Raw genomic sequence first — 18,397 nt, 5'->3', positions numbered from 1 at the left:
GAAGTCAGATCTGATGGAGGAAGAGAAGCCTAGAAAAGACCACATCCTCCAGGGGAGAGCAGTGAGCCCAGAGCCGGGGCTGCGGCCCAAAGACCAGGACTGTGACTAATTCGCCATGTGATGCAGGGCCAGTTCCTTCCCTCAGGAAGTTTATCTGGGCACCAAAGAATCTGCATGTACTAAAATGTTCTAAAATGAAAATGAGAAAGGGAACAAGGATGGGAAGAAGGAAGAAAGGATTGGTTCAGACAGGGTGGTCCACGGAGCCATCACACCCCTCCCTCTGACCTGTGCCCTGTGATCAGGATACAAGCGTGTGTCCTCACGCTCCAAACCGGCTGTGCACACTGAATACTTGTGCAGATGCTGTTCCTGCTAAGGCGAATGTTCTCTCCTCTCTTCTCTGCCTGGAAAATTTATAATCTGTTTTTCAGTTCTCAGGTCATGTCACCTCCTCCACAGAGCCTTCCCTGACTCCTCTCCCACTTCCACCCACTCTCAAACACAAGCAGTCACACCTCTGAGCTTTTACAGTATTGTATATACCCCAAGGACAGCATTTGTCACATTGTGTTTTTATTGTAGTAGTGCTAGTTCTAGTAATATAAAGCTTTTATTTAAGGAACTCATTTTTTTTTTTTTGCCAGACAGCGTTACAGTCTTTTTATAAGTTATAGCATTTTAAATTTCATCCCTATGCCATAAATTAGGTATTATTTTCCTGACTTTAAAAATAAAGAAACTAAGACCCCCCCCCCCCATGAGGTCAGGAATCTTCCCATGTGTATCCTTGGGCAAAGTACAGTGCCTGTATCTGGAGCAGGGTCTGATTCAGTTATACTTCCAGACTACTCATTCTGAACAAAGAAGTAATAATAGGCAATGACTGAAATAATAAATGAATGTCACCATTGAGTGAAGAGGGCTTACATGTGACGCCTGGCTTTAAACATGCATTTTATTTTGCTGTAACCATCCTAGAGCACCCCAACTCAGGGACAAAAGCTGGCCATAAGGACCACATAATTTAACCACAGGGACATGAAGGCCCGGGCAGGCAAAGGGCTGGCCCAGGTCACAGAGCTGCCTTTGGCACCTGCTCAGTAGTATTTCTCAACTTCTGGTGGGTAACACTTTCCAAACCACTCTTTCCCAGAGCTCTGCATTGGCGACGGGCCTGTTTTCCTTCCCTGCATCAGAAGCTTTCCTGTGCCTGTCCTTAGAGACAGAAGGAGCACCAAACCTCTGTATTTCTTAGTTGCGTTCTCCCAATTAAGCAAAGAAGCCAACCGAAGACTCCACAAGTCAAACTCACTGCATCTTAGCAGGCTCTGTTCCTGCCAGCTTTAGCCTGGAGTCAGGTTTTACAGGTCACTTAGCCCCACATCCAGGGCCTATGATGGAAACCCTGACAAAGCCACACAGATAAAGCTGCAGAGGACACAGGAGACCAGAAAACCTAGTAATTTTCCAGTGTCTAAACCCAGCTTCCATTCCGAGGGCTCCTCGCCAGCAGAGACTCTGAAGTGTCAGCCAAGAGGGCCCTGGCAGAGAGCTGTTTGTTTCCACCCCAATGCACTCTGGGAATTCAGTGTGATACCTTGCTGGGATTTTTAACGACAAGTTTCTCCTTCCGCATCACCTGCTATGCAATTCGTTTTCCCTTCTTTGCACTGCCCAACCATTTGTTCATTTGTGCGTTCATTCATCAAATATAAACTCTATTTGAGTTGCCGTATGATCCAGCAATCCCACTCCTGGGCATATGTCCAAAAAAACTCTAATTCAAAATGATACATGCACCCCTGTGTTCACAGCAGCACAATTCACAATAGCCAAGACATGGAAACAACCTAAAGGTCCATAGACAGACGAATGGATAAAGAAGATGTGGTGTGCGTATATCCATACATGATGGAATATGACTCAGCCATAAAAAAGAATGAAATAATGACATCTGCAGTAACATGGATGGGCCTAGAGATTGTCATACTAAGTGAAGTAAGTCAGACAGAGAAAGACAAATACGATATGATATCACTTATATGTGGACTCGAAAATATGGCACAAGTGGATTTATCCACGAAACAGACTCGCAGACAGAGAGGACAGACTTGTAGCTGCTGGGGTGAGGGAGGAGATGGGTGAACTGGGAGTTTGGGGCTGGTAGATGCAAACTATTATGTACAGATTGGATAAACAACAACGTCCCTGTACTGCATAGAACAGGGAACTACATTCAATCTCCTGAGATAAACCATAATGGAAAAAGAAGGTCTATATGTATAACTGAATCACTTGGCTGTACAGCAGAAATTAACACAACATTGTAAATCAACTATACTTGAATTAAAAAAAAAACCTGCAAAAAAAGTTAAACTCTATTCCTTCAGGTACAGTTTGTGCACGCACAACTCTAGGGGACTATGAGCTCAGAGAGTACCTTCTGATAATTGTGGAATAGGGAGAGTAAGAATAAAACAGAATGTGAAAATACCACATATTCAGTCTATTACAGAAGAAAGAACATTCAAAATAAGGTAGCTGGGTCACATAGCAATTCCCAAGCTCTTATAGCAATTTCCGTTGTTTCTCTAACACACACACAAAAAGAAATATCATTCCCTTGTTTAAAACAGTTTTCTTGGGGCTCCCCTGGTGGCGCAGTGGATAAGAATCCTCCTGCCAATGCAAGAGACACATGTTCAAGCCCTGGTCCAGGAAGTCCCACTTGCCACAGAGCAACTAAGCCCGTGTGCCACAACTACTGAGCCCACGTGCCATAACCACTGAAGCCCGCGTGCCTAGAGCCCGTGCTCTGCAACAAGAGAAGCCACCGCAATGAGAAGCCCATGCACCACAACGAAGAATAGCCCCCGCTCGCTGCAACTAGAGAAAGCCTGCGCGCAGCAACAAAGACCCAACGCAGCCATAAATAAATAAATAAACTTATTTTAAAAAAAAACAGGGTTTCTCAACCTTGGCACTATTGTTATTTTTAGCTGGATAACTCTGTTGAGGGAGAGTGTCCTGTACATGGTAGAATATTTAGTAGCATAACTGGCCTCTACCCACAAGATGCCAGTAGCAACTTCCTACTCACCATCATGATAACCAAAACTGTCCCCAGATACTCCCAAATATCCAGGATGGGGAGGAGGAGGGAAGGGGGCAGATTGTCTCCAGCTGAGAGCCACTGGTTAAAAATAACCTCTTCTCCTCCCCATTTCCTGTCCATTCCCTTCTATTGCCCTCTAAATGACGTCTAAGACATGTGGATTTTCATTCAAGACCCTCACAATGGGACCCTGCTTACCTGTACAGAACCATCATTTGCCATTCCTCCACACCACCCACCCCGCATTTCCCCCACAAGCAGACATTCATTATTCCCACCTCCCACCCTGCCTGCTTTACTCTCCTTGTCCCCCAGGGTTCAGCGTGTGTCCCCTAACTTGTGAACCCTAGGCAGACCCATCCTCTCCCCCACGAGCAGGTGGATTTGCCCCTCCATGGGATCCTCGGCACCAGGCCACCGTCTATCACGACACTTCGATTGGTGGGAATATCAGTTCTAATGAAACTATTGGTTTCTATGTCTGTGAATTACTTGGGGGCACTAACTATGTAACCCCAGCACTTAGAAAAGTTCTGGCTCAAAGAGATCGATTTAGCAATTGCTCTATCAAATTCAAGTTCCATGAAGAATTAAAAAGTCAAATAAAGAAGAACCCACACCCTCCACTAGCACGCCCTGCAGAATTACTTGGAACTTTTGTCCAGAGAGGCAGGGCTCTCAACTCCATGGTCAGCTGACTAGTCGTCTGACCCTGGACAAGTCAGTTCATCTCTCTGGTTTGCCTCAATTCCCTTGTATGTAAAACAGTGTCTCTCACAATAGTTTAAGGCACAACTAAGTTACTACATGAAATCACTTAGTGAACTGCCATTAATTGTATGAAATTGAAAGGTTATTATTTCTATTTAATAATAAGACCTTTGAAGACATAAATATTGAACTGAAATAAATATTTTTGTAGGATCTCTCTTTCCTTTATGGAGGCTTGGCCATGTCCTAGATGTGAAGGCCTTTTATTTATTTGGGGTTTTTTTCCTCCTGGAAAATAAGCCTTTTCATTTGATAATTCCTACCCTACCTGGACTCTTCATATTTCAGTTCAGGAATGTTTTATTTCTTCCTGGGTGAGAGTTCAAACAGTTCCTTTGATTTCTTTGAAGCAGGCCACATCCATAACTGGAGAACATTTTTCTAATAGACCTGCAGCCTGTAGAATCTTAAATTTTAAAAATTGTGCAGAATGATGATAATTAGAATAGAAAACTTGAGAAGAGAAACTGCTTCTAAAACGTACTCTTCATTTCAAAGACAAAAAAAATTGCATTAGGTTTAAGGAAATGTAATTGAAAGAAATCTCTGAAGAATTTAGCACTATTATGGGTTGAACTGTGTCCCACACAAAGGTCCTAAACCCCTGTATCTGTGATTATGACCTTATTTGGAAATAGGGTCTTTGTAGATGTGACCAACTTCAGATGAGGCCATACTAGATTGGGATGGGCCCTGATCTAATATGACTGGTGTCCTTATAAGAAGAAGAGAAGAGATACAGACATGGGGAGAAAGTCACATGAAGACGGAGGCAGAGATTGGTGTGAGGCAGCTACAGGCCAAGGAACATCAAGGATCTCTGGGAGCCACCAGCAGCTAGAGAGAGACATGGAGCGGATTCACCCTCGGAACCTCTGGAGGAACCAACCCAGCCAAAAGCTGGACTTCAGACTTCTAGCTTCCAGAACTATGAAAGAATAAACTTCTGTTGCTTTAAGCCCCCCAGCTTGTGGTACTTTATTAGGGCAGCCCTAGGAACACAAACACCCTAGCCAACATCATGAAACCGTTCCCTTCCATGAAGTCTTCCTTTACCCCCAGTCTGAGCTGCTCTATCATAACATTAAGATACCCAAATAGAGAATAATGACAGTTATTCTCCCCTCAGGAGCGGAAGTACTGAAAGGGTAGAGACTGCTTTTCCTCTACCCTGTGTCTTCAGCACTGGCAACTATGCGAACACGGAGCAAACGCTCAGTCAGCATTGGATATTCTGAACTAAACGAGTCCTGATGAGATCCACAGAGCCCCAGGCGAAGGCAGGAGGGCAAGGAGAATTACCATTTTTCTGCAGTTACGGGGAGACGACTGTCACAACGTATGTCCTGAAGGAGAGTTCTGAAACCTAGTCCAGAGCACAGAGCCAGGCAATGGGGCTGGTGATAAGCAGGCCAGGAGCTAAAGGAGTAGAAATGGTGAGGACAGTGGGTTGGAATCTACTAACCAGAAGTTGCTTTTGTTACCCTCATCTGGAGTGTACAGACGTGGGCACATCTGGGAGTAGAGTGCCAATTATTTAGTTTTTCGGTTGTTCAATATCTCATCCCCAGTCGTATTTGGGAGGAATCTCCCACAGTACATAGTATTGGTGGACACGAGGCCCTGCTTTTTATCCCCACTCTTGAAGATGGGAGACGCTCCATCAGTACATGCCCTGGAAGCCAAAGCACACGCCAGTAACCTAGGCCACCTGTGAGGCTTGCTGGCAAGCGATGCAGAGCGGAAGGTATACTCAGGCTGATTCACAGAAGACGCCACTGGAGCCAGCTGTGCAGAGTCACAGTGAGAGGAAGGGATGTGGGCACAGCTGCCATCTCCCCAGACTCAGGTCTTTGTCTGGAGGCCTTTCAACTAGAGCAGCACTGCTGGCCTCTTCTTCCATTCCTCACTTGATTTTTCTCCAGGGGAGGAGAAAAAGTCACCACCGCCTGCGATATGTAATTGGTAAGTCTAGGAGAAGGAATTCAACATGCTCAACGAGGCTCCGTCCTTCTCATTTTCTAAACCAGTTTGCCTAAAGGAATGCATAGTTTTTGCTTCTCTGTGCCTTACGTTTACTGTGGCAAGTTGTAGCCCTAGGATAAGGCCCACGGTGGTTCCACCGTGCCAATGACTGGGAGAGAGTCAAAATTCAGAGGTGAAACATAAGCAAACCCACTTGGCCTCAGATCGAAAGCCACATTCCCCAATCACCTTTATCAATAATAAATTGTGATTGCTGTATCCATCTCTGAGTGGGCTTTAAACTCAAAAGGGGAAGAAAAAGGTCATCTATTGGGCCCAGGGAACACAGAGTGGGGGATGCCAGAGGCTTATGGCATCATCGCCAGTGATTGACAGTTGAAGGGCAATGCTGATTTTGAATAAAAAGAATTAGGTGATATCTCAAAAATACCTGTTGTTCTAGACTTGCTCCGTACCGGAGTGAACCATTAACATCCAACACTTGGTATGCAGTGACCGACTTTTTTCTACAATGAGTATCAGGAAATGCAAGAAGTTTGCTTTCACCTGGCAGAAAGAGCAGTACACTTGGTCTGTCTCGAGACAATATCAAAACCCCTCGTCTGTGCCACAATTTAAGCCACAAAGACCTTCACCATCTTTCCATCCAGGTGGCAAAATGTTAGTCCACCGCAGTTTTTTTATATGTAATTTCTACACAGTGGAATTCACCCTTTTCTTTTTCCACTACATTACTAGCATTATTTTATTAGGACCAGAAAAATAGGAAATGGCAAGTACTGTAGATGTTTTGGTAAAGTACAGCAAGCCAGGGGATGAGAGAGAAATCCCACAAAAATGGGAGACTTTACTTCTGTGAGTTCCATGAATACCAGTGGTTGAAGGCATGTCATGAGAGTCTCCCAAAAGTGAATGTTAAGTTTTTGTTTGCACTTCCTACCACTTAAAAGAAGCACAATAATTTGTGGGCCTCTGAATTTTGGAGGCGACATACACTCCATTTGTGTTACCACTTTCACCCATCCGGGAGGTAAACTACCAGCTTTGAGTGGAACACGTAATAGGAGAAGCCTCTCTGCCTGGTCCAGACTGCAATGCAATCAGTTCTTAGACTTACCTGTCATGACTCAGCAGATCCAACAGTACTTAGTGTGTCTGTGCCAGGTCGGAATGCTCTATGGCACTTACAGCAAGCCTCAGTACAAGACCCAGGGTAAAAAGCCTAACGACAAATCCAGGCACAACTCAGCAAATAATCACACTCGTCTTAAAAAGCATTGTGTGTATTGTTATTAGGCCCTGTTGGAGACTAAATGACTGAAAATGGGACAGGAAATAAGCCCTCAGACCTAGCTGAGCACTGTGAACAGGGTGTTCTATAAGCCACCGCCCATAAAGTGCATGGCCAGCAGCTTTCCATCATCAGATGAAAGTGGTGTACGTGGGACCGGGCACAATAGGTTCTTAAGGCACCAGTAAATGCTTCCACTCCCAGAAGGCACACTCCTGCCATAATTCGTCTCCTCCACCAGCCCATCCCTATAGCTCCATGGGAAGGTACCTCTGATCAGTGCACTGACTCACAAGCACTGCAGTTTTTTATAGCTCCACCCAGGGACCGTAGAGAAGGGACATCTACCCAGGAAGCATTTTAATTTTTATTGGAGTATAGTTGATTGACAATGTTGTGTTACTTTCTGCTGTACAGCACAGTGAATCAGTTATACACATACATATATCCACTCTTTTTTAGATTATTTTCCCATATAGGTCATTAGAGAACATTGAGTGGAGTTCCCTGTGCTATACAGTAGGTCCTTATTAGTTATCTATTTTAGATATAGTAGTGTGAGGCAATGTTTTTATACCCAGAGGATTCATTTATTTTAGGATGTGCGCTTTACCAGGAGCTGCTGTACTCACAGAATGGTGTCCTGGTCAGGTGAAGAATCGGTCACCACACCAGCAGAGTAACACCTCACAAGGTGGGGCACCATCCTGTAAAAATGATAATACTCTCAACAAGTGAACAATTTATGGTAATGTTGCTGCTAGAATAAAGTGTCCAGGACCCAGGGACTGAAGAAGGTTGCACTCTTCACACTGGCTCACAAGCTTGCTTCCCGTTCCCACAACTTTGGGCCTTACTGACTCAGTGATCTGGGGGAAGTTATTCTTCAGGGAAGAATGCTTCCATGAGAGGACATGACAATGGTCACTCTGAACTGAATTTACCACGACCCTCTGTTCATTTCAGTGTCCTTATGCCACTGAGAATATAGACTGAAAAGAAGGACAGTCAACACACTGGCCAGGGTGTTTGCCCCTGATTGTCAAGGAAAAATACGATTGTAGTGATAGGAACACAGGAGTAGTAAGAGTGGAACTTGGGGACCCCCTGATTCTGCCGTATCTAATAGCGAAGTTTAGTAGAAAACTCTGCAGCCTGAAACCAAGGGCTCATATCCCTCAAAACTAAACCTTTGGGCTACCCACCAGTGTGACCAGGGAAGGGCTGGCTGAAGGCAAAAACCATTGGAATGAAATAGTAGAAAAAAAAAAAGCTACAAACGTCAGTTACGCAGAAACAAGGACCAGAGCCTCTATCTGTATTGCCTTCCTTGCAGTGTCAGGTATTCCTATATTTTACTGAAGTTTCCTCTTCTTTCCTCCCCATTTTCCCCACTCTTATATATGTGGGACACAGTAACAGTGGACTTTACAATTGAATCCATAAGTTTCAGAAAGAACTGGAAGCACAGTCTGGATGCAATAACCAGTAAGGCTTTTGTCTTTGTTCCTTTGTGGAGAAGCTAAAATACATTCTCAGTAGTAAGAAGGACGTGTGTGTGTATGTTAGAAGCATATGTTTTGAGTGGAGGTTGGGCAGCCAAAGAGGTAGGACATAGGGGGTCATGTGTTAATTCTTATTAACCACCCAGCAAAGGGTCTTCTTATGTGACAGGAAAGCCCATGGGAAGAAGCAGCCCACACTCACGATGAAAGCCACAGTGGCTGTGGGGAGTCCTCACTCTCTGCTGCTCGCAGCACCCAGCAAAGTTGCCTGGATGAATGAGGCTTAGGCTTCACTCGCAGTCGCTGTGCTGTCCAGCGTTGGTGGTGAGGGTACTGATGGGTGGTACCATCTGGCTGTCTTCCAAAAGATGAATGCTTGCCTTCCGCTATTTGTCTCCTGGACAATCAAAGAGTTCCTTGATCCCTGTCTATCTTCCAAGGCCGATCCTCTAGTGTCTACTGATTCTGGAGCCTCCAACACCCTCCCGTGGGGGTGCCAGAGTTCATTTTCATTGCTTACAACCGAGAACGCTTGCTGATAGGAGAGTGTTTCTGCTTACGAGGCTGAGCTAGGTTCACTTAAAGGGTCCTGGACCAAACAGGCGACCACAAGAAACTTTTCATGGATATTATAGTTGGCATTCTGTTCTGGCACCTTGGGGAGAGGTTCGTGCCTTCACACGCACACAAGATTTCGGTTGATCTTTGTGATCAGTTTAACCCTATGAAGTCTGGATTACTCTTATGTCCATTTTACAGATGAGAAAACTGTTGCACAGAGAAGTTAAGTAACTTTTCCAAGTCACACGCCTAAAACGTAGAGGATTGGAAGTCGGGCACAACTATGTGAGTAAGAACGCATGCTTCGGAGAAGACCTGCCTCAGTGAAGGGTTCCATGATCTGCAACGCCTAGAATCTCATCTGACCTATGCTTTCCTTCGTCTTGGGAGAACACCTTCCCCACACAGCAGTTTTTATGGGAACCAGAGGTTATTGACCAGCATCAAGGTTCCACTAGATGGTCTTAACCAATAGAAGATGTGAGTCCTTTCATCCAACCAGGTCCAGACTCACTGTATTCCTGAACATCTGACCTGATGTATTATTTCCCACTGTTCACCCCAAGACATAAGAACTGCCTTCACCACCTAGGTTCTGTACCCCCAAAGCCATAGCATTCCATCCCACCACCCTCTCCCCAGCAACACCAGTGAGGTGACCTGTTTACAGCATTCCCAGGAGCCCACGGGGTGGGATAATCTGAGGGCGATGAGGAGACAGGCCACAGGACCAGCTCCATTGGCCAAGGCAGGGACACGTGCAAGCCATTAGGCCTATCAGCAATGGTTCTCAGTTGCAAGCAATGAGGGTGGCAGTTGGCTGACCCCTGTTTTTAAGGAAGCCTAGCGAGGGTTTTATGGCCCACAGTTCTCTGAGATCCTCAAGGCTTCCCTTGCTCTTGGCTCCCCAAAAAAACTCCAAGGGAAGAACTTCAAAGTTCTTTTCTCATTATAAATCTCACAGCCCACTCATGTGAAACCACCAGATCTGTGACTCATTTGAAGGTTTGTAAGGCTTCCTTGCCTTATTAGATGCTCCTGCACCACCCCCCACCCAGTACCCCTCAGCGTTCTTGCTAAGTCAGCTTACTCGACCAGGTAGCAGGTTTTATCCAACTCCTACTTATCCTTTGAGACTCTCCCTGAGACACCCCATCTGCAGGAAGCCTTCTTCAGGCTGGTTTGGTTCCCAGCAGTACTTTTGCCCTAACCTCTTCCAGAGCACAGGAACCTGCCTTGAGTGGCTACGATCTTCTAGGCCATTGCTTCCTAACCAGGGGTGATTCTGTCCCCCCCAGGAGGCATTTGGCAATATCTGGAAACATTATCGGTCGTTCCCCCAGCTCTCCCCAGCTGGGGAAGTGCTACTGGCATCTAATGGGTAGAAGCTAAGGATGCTGCTAAACATTTACGGTGCACAGGACAACTCCCCACAGCAACTGTCTGACCCCAGATGTCAATAGTAAGTGTGGCTTCTTGGGCAAGCAATATGTGCCATCAATAGGGCTCGGCTCTCAGAAGGGCCCGCACTCGGCTTAATACTCTGCCATTGCCGTTGGAATTCTTGGCAAATTTTGAACCTAGGGGCTCTGTATTTTCATTTTGCACTAGGTTATACAAGCTATGCAGCCAGTCATAGTCAGTTTGTAGACGTTGAGAAACCCTGTTCTAGGCTCTGAATAGGAATGTAGGAATGAAGATGCCATTCCTGCCCACAAGGAAGGTGGGGGAGGGGACTGTGTGCTTCCTTGTCTTTGTGCCATGATGGGGAAGCCTGAGGAGGGACCACCTGACCGGCTTGAAGGGTCAGGGAAGGCAAAGTCTCACCTCAGCTAATTTCTAAGGGATGAGTAGGAGATAACTACCTGGACAGGAGAAGAAGGAAAGGGTCCAAAATAAAGAAACAGCATGTTCACATGTGCCAGGGTCTGGGAAGACAGGGCTGTGTCAGGGACTCTAGGCAGCCCTGTGGGTCCAGGCTACGGGCTGTGATGAGGCGGAGAGGTTAAGAGATGAGGCTGGAATGCTAGGAAGAGCCGGGTCCCAATCACATTAAGGAACTCTTGAAGGATTTCAAGTAAGGTAGGAACATGATTAGATTTAATTCTAGAAAAACAGTCACAGGTGGTGTGGCAAACAGATTGGAGGGACAAGACATTGAGCTGGGGGACTAGTTATGGGGCGGTGACTGTAAAAGAGCTGAGAAACGATATGAGGGGAGTGAAGCTGGGCAGGAGCAATAACAGGGAGGGAGAGAGAGAGGCTGAGAGATAATGAGGTAGAACAGGCTTTGATGATTACTGAATAGATACCAATGTAAGATGCTTACGTTTATTATCTTTTTATTAATTCTTTTCATCCCAGCAACAGACTTAGAGGGACACCACATTTTTTTATCATTTTACACTTGAGGAATTTAAGGCTAAAGAGATTTAAATAACTTGTCCAAAGTCACATAACTGGTAAGTGTCAGAGCCCACATTTGAAGAAGACATATCTGATGCCAAAGTCATTGTCTTTCCGAACTGCCACATAGCACCCTCTCCAGTGTACTGAGGATCCACCAGGGTGACTAAGAACAAGTCCAAACTGGGTTCAGGACAGGTGCTCTCCTTACCTCATGGTACCAACTCTGTTCCTCAAGCCACATGGTCCACTCTCAGGGTTATATACCGAATTCTTCACTTCCTTGGGTCAAGCTGATTTCTTGGCACATAGTAGATAATTAATAATGGCTAAAGAAGAAGAAAAATTACAGCAGAAATGTGGAAGAGTAAAAAAAATCTTTCAGTTGATATTATTCTCATTATTATTCTCATTTCTGCCTATCAAATTGACTGGCGGTGGGTAACTTGGTACACTCTTTCTGAAAAATGGTTTGACATTATGCATCATTTTTAAAAAGTCATACCCTCTGCTGAGTACTCAATTATTTCCTTAAGATGAGAACCTGAGTAAAGATTTATGGACAAAGATATTCATCTCAGCCTTTTTTACAATGTAAGCAAAAAAGAGGTAGGGGCAATTTTCCAAAAACAGGTGAATGACTAATGATATAAATTCAGAATATTAATCCTGCAGAATTTTTAATGACATTAGAAAGTTACCACAATACAACACTAAGTGCAAAAAGAATTTAATAAATACAACTGTATATACAGTAAACTCCTCATCTGTGTACAGAGTTCCCAGCTAGAGCTTAAGCAATATTATACCCCTGGGATTGAGGCACTTCTGGAAATGGCAGGTGGAATGATGGGATGAGTCCAGCGGGATTGTCCTGGGAGCGTAGTCAGCATCAGGAGGGAAGGGCTGGGCAGACATGTTTAACCAAGACACAAAGCCTCATACATAGGCTGGGCGGGGGCTGTTCTGGGGAAGGCAAGGTGTCTGTCACGCAGTTCCTGGGGAACTCAGAATATATCTGAGCTAAGAGAGAAGCTAAAATCTGCTGTTTACCTTATGTGACGGTGTAGCAAACTACCCTGAAATTTAGTGACTTAAAACAGCAATTTATCATTTTCCTTCATGGTTCCTTGAGCTAACTGGGCAGTTTTCCTCAGGGTCTCCTATGTGGTTGTGGTCAAATGGTGGGTTTAGCTAGAGTCACCTGAAGGCTGGACTCCTTGGGAATCCAAGATGGCGCACTCACATGCCTGGCGGTTGGTGCAGACTGTGCCCTCAGATGGGGCTGTCAACTGGAGCACCTACATGTAGACCCTCTATATGGCTTCTCATCATATGGTGGTGGGTTCTGGGAAGAAGTAACCCAAGAATGAGCATTTCAAGAGACTCAGGTAGTGTCAAGCCTTGTTATCACCTAGTCCCAGAAGTCCCAGAACATGCTTTTGGACGCATCCTGTTGGTAGTAAGTCACGAGGACCAGACCAGATTCAAAGGGTTGGGGACTAGATTTCACTTCTTGATGTGAGGAGCAGCAGGTGCTTGCAGGGAGGGAAGGAGTTGATGGTGGCCATCTTTCAAGCCTATTTATCACAAGCATTTTCAATAAAAAGCTCTGGCAGACGTTGCTACATAGGACCTAAAGCAGGGCTGTTTGCACCCCCAAAGTATAAGCCAAAAGGGTCAGAGATTCCCACTTCTATAGGGATCTCAGCTTAGCTTTGGTTTCCTACAGGCTCCAGAGAGCTCAGCTGTGCTCTGTTCCTGGAGGATGGCTCCAGGGCACCAGGAGGGGCCAAAGTACATGGCAGCTATAAGACTCATAACAGTGCCCATTAGAAAAGGCTTTGAAGGTGGGCCCTGGCAGCAAAAGCGAGGCAGAGTCAGAGGCCTGGAGACCTCCAGAGTGAATATCTTTGTAAGGACCACAATTCTGAAAGTAAAGAAAACAGAGGAGTAGTTCCTGAGTTCATATGAGAAATTCTGTAGAACTCCCCAGAAATAATTCAGGAAATCTTTGCAAAAGAGGGTTTGGGGGAGCCAGTAAAATACAAGTTATGACTACTAATACCACCCCATTTTTTAATGCCAACTTGATGTAAAGCAGGTTGTATGACTTAAACACACGAACATTTTTATTTCTATGCACGTACACGTAAATGTACACGTACAAAGAAAAAAAAATGCATTGGAAGAAGTTACACCAAAATGTTAAGTGTCTCTGCAAACTCTGACATCAGATCTCTTTGATATCAGGACATTGTTTTTAACTCCCTTCTTTGTATATGTTTCTGTATGTTCCCAATTTTCTAGGATGAACCTATTGCTTATATAACTAGAAATAAGTACATTTCTTAAGAAAAGCAAACATTAATGATGGTGCTTGCTCAAGTGAGGTAATGAGGAGAGGAGGTCTACTCCACTCAGGCCCTGGCTCTGACACAACAAACATGGCAGTCAATAACATCTACAACAGATTTGGCCTCCAGAACAGCCCAGGGGAACAATGGGCATAGCAGCTCGGGAGCCACTGCGTAAGGATGTCCAGACTGATCCCAGGGGGACCCCCACCAGCTTGTCATACCCCCAGATTATCCTACCCAGGCCCCCAGAAGTTGTGCTTGGCTTACATGCACACCCATAGGCATTTCACTCCCATGCACATCAGGGGCATTTCATCACACTCACCTCCTTCAACGCAGTCCCCGTGAGTCCTCTTTATTTAACCCCAAGACATCTTCCCTAACCTCCTGGAAGTCTGAGAGCATCACTTCTGCTTCCGACTCAAGGGCAAGTTTCTCACTTTCCTGTAATTCTGTCTGCTGGAATGTCCTGTCCTCCACTCATTCTGATCAGTTTCCCATACCTCTGGGGAGTGGGGAAAAAAAAAGAAAACCCCAGGGAGGCTGCAGAGGAAGCAAAAACAAGGTGGGCCCATCCTAAGTCTGGTGATCAGTGACCAAGCCGGGTGCCCACTGCCCAAACACCCCAGGCAGCACCCTGCCCATGCTCCTGGAGCACCCCAAGCTTTCCAATGTCATGGCCAGGGCATTGCACCAGCCCATTGTGCCCCTTGTGCAGGGGCACAAGCAGCAAGAGGAAGAAGAGGTGGACAAGATGATGCAACAGAAGATAAAGAAGAACAGGAGAGAAGGGAGAAGGAGATGGAAGAGAGAATGTCATGGGAAGAGACCAAGAGACAAATCTTGACATTTCAGGAGAAGCTTTTGGCCCAACAGGAAGAAAAGCACTGTTTTCCTGCAGCTCAAGAACATTCTACATGAAGAAGAAAAACAAAGGCAAAAGGAGCAGAATGACCTGACCACTCTGACATCAGCTGTGCACCAGCAGAGCCTGACTGTCACCCAGGAACTCACACCCTCAGCAAGTGGGGGACAGCTGGAGGACACAATCACCTCATGACAGCTGACAGAGCCAAACTGATGTTTGGGCCCCAGATGCTTATGACCCAGCACTACATGGGCTCAGCCGCTGCTTCCAAAGGGAGCCCAGAGCATGGACAATTCCAAGGCAGCCCAGGTTGTGCTTATGGGACCGTTCAGCCTCCACCTCAGCATGGACCCGAGCAGCTAACCTGTAGTCCTACTCAGCAGTTCAGAGCACGATGTTAAGCCTTTCGGGCAGTGCAGTACCTATCTCAGCCACAGTCACAGCCCCACGCCATGCACGGCCACTTTCAGCCCACCCAAACAGGGTTCCCCTAGCCTGGTGGTGCCCTGTCCTTGCAAAAGCAGATGGGAGATGCTAACAGCCGACTGCTTCTCTGATTCACCCTCCCCATGCCCCACACATCCCCAAGCTCCGCATCCAGCCCTGGACTCCCTGCCTCTCCCCGCAGATCCTTGTGCGGATTCAACAGCCCGAAAAGTTGGGCTTTTCAGCTACCAGCCAGCCCTGCCCTTGGCTCACCACTATCTAGCATAGTCAGGACCCAAGATTCTACCACAAGTGACTATCAGATTATATCTTCAACCCTCACCGCTCACCATGGAGGAGGGTCCCCAGTGTGTCCGAGTCCCAGGCCAATAAAGTCTACTGTCACTTGAAAATAAAAGGGGGAGCCTCACCTTCTGTAGAAAGCCTCCCCAGACACTCTAACCCTCCTGTCTCAAAAACCATCCATGCCCAAACTGGATCCTATGTGCACTCCCTCCCTCACCACACTGTCCTCACCACATCGCCATGGTTTCTCATCCATTTTCCAAAGCCATGCCGGGGTTCCCTGGGGGTGAGGACCTTGCTTGATTCATCCCTGGGACCCCAGCACGAGGTCAGCATGCCCACTTCCTTCCACACACCTGTTACACCTGCCTCTAGAAGCCGAGGTGTCTAGAGTTAGGCTTACGGTTATAAGGTACGCCTATTGGTAGGGAAGGAGGTGTGGGCTGTCTGGAAAAAAAGCAAATTATTAAGAAGTAACAACGAATTACACACTGTCTGAAAAATGGCAGTTGGAAGAGATCCTCCTAAGTTTCTTCCCAAAATGTCCTCAGAGGGGTAGAAGTTTGCTCACAGCTTCCATATGCCTTAAGTCATTTAATTAACAACCCAGTCAAGTGAGGAAATAGGGACTCAGAGAAGGGAAGCAATTGACCTGACTGCATCTCATGTAAATGCAGAGCTAGGACTATCTGGCTTGAAGCCCATGCCTTACGCTCTAGACCACAGGAGGATGGAAAGTTGGCCCTGGGGGAGATCTGTGGGCTTTGATAAAGTTAGAATCATCTTTCCTCAGGGAAAGAGGGAGAAAGAAGGCATTTCTCTGCCTAAAGTGTCTGAGTTTGTGTGTCTGCTTCTTCATGCTTTCCATCATTGCCTGTTATGGGCTGAACTGTGTCCTCCCAAAATGCATATGTGGAAGCCCTAACCCTCAATATGACTCTTTTGGGAGATAGAGCATTGAAGGAGGTAATTAAGGTTAAATAAGGCTATAAGGTTGGGGCCCTAATCTGATTAGACTGGTGTCCTCATAAGCGGAAGAGACACCAGGAGGGCGTGCGACAGAGAAAAGACCACGTGAGGACACAGCAAAAAGGCAGCCATCTGCAAGCCAAGGACAGAGTTCTCAGGAGAAACCAAAACAATTGATACCTTTAATGATACCTTGATCTTAGATTTCCAGCCTCCCAAACTGTGACAAGTAAATTTCTGTGCTTTAAACCATCCAGTCTGTGACATTCTGTTATGGCTGCCCTAGCAGACTAAGGCACGGCCCAAAGAGGAAAGAGGACACACGTTTGCATCTCTCTTTGGCCTTGATCACCCCTAAGGAGCCGGATGGCAGGAAGATCAGAATTGGGGTTGGGGGGTATGGTGGAAAACCTCTAGAAAAAGGGGCCGTACTTCTACCAGCTGAGGCAGCCCTGGGAACATTCGTTTACCACAGAGGCCGGGACCATCAGTATGTGTGAGACACCTGCACGGACCACCCATCAGGCTGGAGAAACGGCTCACGGGGAGCAGGAGGGCTTTGGCTTAAGCTGGCCACAGACTCTCAGCCAGTCTGATTGAAGTAGGAGGAAAAGAATAAAACTCAAGTGACCACTAGCAGCCACACACAACAGCCCTATTGAGAAAACTGTATCCATCAGGGAAGCCAAGTTCACCACAGATGGTCCAGAAAAGAACAAAAAAGACTTTAGTAAAAGGACCGTTGAAGAGATAAGGGGCAGAGATAAGGGAGCAGATGAGAATCCTCAGACACTGGCAACAGCAGAGAGCTGTTAGCACCACAAGGGCTAGAGGGACAGGGAGGGACAGAGACAGTGTTAGTGAAGCTATGAAAACCAGCTCCCATGCAGGACGTCAACCACAAAATACGGCCAGGAACGTGGTGCTGGGGCAGCAAAGAAATACCCCAGGCCTCTCTCTTCCTATTGCTCCACATCCTGCCAGGGCCTCCCGTGAGCCAAGCCTGTCATCAAGGGAGCCCAGGTAATGCAGTCCATAAGGGTCAACCTTATCCCAGAGCAAGACAAAGAGAATCAAAAACGGATCTGGGAATAGAACTACCATATGACCCAGCAATCCCACTACTGGGCATATGCCCTGAGAAAACCATAATTCAAAAAGAGTCATGTACCAAAATGTTCATTGCAGCTCTATTTACAATAGCCCAGAGATGGAAACAACCTAAGTGTCCATCATCGGATGAATGGATAAAGAAGATGTGGCACATATATACAATGGAATATTACTCAGCTATAAAAAGAAATGAAATTGAGCTATTTGTAATGAGGTGGATAGATCTAGAGTCTGTCATACAGAGTGAAGTAAGTCAGAAAGAGAAAGACAAATACCGTATGCTAACACATATATATGGAATTTAAGGAAAAAAAATGTCATGAAGAACCTAGGGGTAAGACAGGAATAAAGACACAGACCTACTAGAGAATGGACTTGAGGATATGGGGAGCAGGAAGGGTAAGCTGTGACAAAGTGAGAGAGAGGCATGGACATATATATACTAACAAACGTAGGGTACGTAGCTAGTGGGAAGTAGCCGCATAGCACAGGGAGATCAGCTCGGTGCTTTGTGACCACCTGGAGGGTTGGGATAGGGAGGGTGGGAGGGAGAGAGACGCAAGAGGGAAGAGATATGGGAAAATATGTATATGTATAACTGATTCACTTTGTTATAAAGCAGAAACTAACACACCATTGTAAAGCAATTATACTCCAATAAAGATGTAAAAAAATGGATCTGGGAGCAAATAGAAAAGATCATAGTAATACTGATAA

The 18,397-nt window shown here is 46.0% G+C and overlaps 1 pseudogene across 1 annotated transcript; it reads left to right on the top strand.

Moving 5' to 3' along the window:
- The first annotated feature begins 14,641 nt into the window (after positions 1-14,641).
- LOC307193550 (G protein pathway suppressor 2-like) lies at positions 14,642-15,608 on the top strand (annotated as a pseudogene). The gene has a single exon. The product of its transcript is annotated as a G protein pathway suppressor 2-like (transcript).
- Positions 15,609-18,397: the final 2,789 nt, after the last annotated feature.

This window comes from Stenella coeruleoalba (assembly GCF_951394435.1).
Source record: "Stenella coeruleoalba genome assembly, chromosome: 1".
Taxonomy (NCBI): Eukaryota; Metazoa; Chordata; class Mammalia; order Artiodactyla; family Delphinidae; genus Stenella; species Stenella coeruleoalba.
Note: the sequence above shows the minus strand (reverse complement) of the source record. Positions and strands in the feature narration are given on the sequence as shown.